General features: G+C 37.1%; 1 pseudogene; it reads right to left on the reverse strand.

The window, feature by feature from the left end:
- Window positions 1-356: 356 nt before the first annotated feature.
- Window positions 357-1,579, reverse strand: part of LOC101651724 — a 7,742-nt pseudogene continuing 6,519 nt past the window's right edge.

A 1,579-nucleotide genomic window follows, 5' to 3' on the forward strand; every position in this document is an offset into this window, starting at 1 on the left:
TGGTAGTTGGGGGGAGGAAGCGTTTAAGAACTAGAGGAAGTAAAATATTTTTGAAATATTTTGAAAAACGCTTAACCAGAAACTTGAGAAATCATCATCTCTTCATTTGAAGAATTGTCTAACAGAAAGTAAAAGACATTGAAACAAAAATGATTTTCAATCCTCTCTGAACAAAAGAAATGAAAAATAATGGTTGATTAGCTAAGCCTTGTGCTCTAACGAAACTAATTAATTACAGTGATTTAATGGCAACAGCCCAACTGATTGGGCAGTTTGACTGTTCCGTATACTTTTGCAATATTATTTTTTTCATAAACGCAAAGACATGAAAATGATCCAGTCATGCATTGTTCAACTTATGCATTCTGCATCTCTTTGCCAATCTTGTAGCTGAGGATCTTGTTCCATTCACTCTTGGTGCGTGTAACTGGCAATTGTCAACGGAAGGCTTTGAAAATAGTGTCTGACAACATCTGGTAATTCTAACTGATGGCAGTCTGATATTCATTTTCTGCAGCTTCTACAATCTTGATAAATTATTTTGCTGTCTGCACCTCATTAGATACTGTTAGAGTCTTGTATATCTTTATGACTTACTAGTTGAACATTACCATCTTCATAATAATGAACCTGAATTTTCAAGATGCCAACCACTTTAGTGGTTGAAGGAGTGATTGTAAACTTCCACTCTGACCGCTAACGACCATTCCAGAAATTTTTTGCTTGGAACTGATGGCTTTCTATGCATGCGATAATGGTGTGCTGTCCGTCTATTTTCTTACCATACACAGTGCAGACCCCATTTGGGTAATGTTCTTTGACATATGCTCAGAGAGCAGTTTCTACTGAAGTTCTCCAGGATTCCACTGCATTTTCTGCTTCATAGGGTCTTGGATCAGTTGCTTTCTTTCTTAAGTGATCAAATTTGAAACAGATTCTGTTTTTTGTATCCAAAAACTTTACATTTCCCAAGTCACCATGGTATGTTATCAATACCTGATCTTCATAACCGTCAATCTTCACTGGAGTAAACTGGTCCAAGTTGTACTGTGCAAACGCGTGGGCTGCTCCTTCCCTGAGAAGATGATCATTGTGAAGCAGTAACCGAACATCATGAAACACCTCATTAATTTCTCCTCCAGATCCGCCATCTTTCTTCTGGCAACAATTTTGGCGGCGGTGGGATGGCGGCAGCAGTGGCCACCTGAATTCCCTCTTTGTGAGCCTCTTGGGCTATTTTATCAGTATACAAATTGAATAAGTTTTAGCAACTTATTTAACTTAGATAATTTATCCAACTCTGATGTACAACAATTTATTGTCAACTGTGCTGTAACTTTTTTTTCTGTTCTCCCTTGTTGCCTACCTACAGTTTTCACATGATAAAAATTAAGACTTTGGAATTTCCACTCTACATAATGCTATACAAAGTTGACTATAATCTACACAAGTAACTTTGTACAATCAATAAAATACAGATAACCATATTTCTAGCATTTCCTCTTTCAGGTTAAAAAAAACCAATACACACTGGTGCAGAGGTCGTCCCATCCTAAAACCAGAATTACTTTGGTTGGGA

The sequence above is a fragment of the Echinops telfairi genome, unplaced genomic scaffold (assembly GCF_000313985.2).
Source record: "Echinops telfairi isolate 266 unplaced genomic scaffold, ASM31398v2 ScPeMD7_7469;HRSCAF=8507_1, whole genome shotgun sequence".
Taxonomy (NCBI): domain Eukaryota; kingdom Metazoa; phylum Chordata; class Mammalia; order Afrosoricida; family Tenrecidae; genus Echinops; species Echinops telfairi.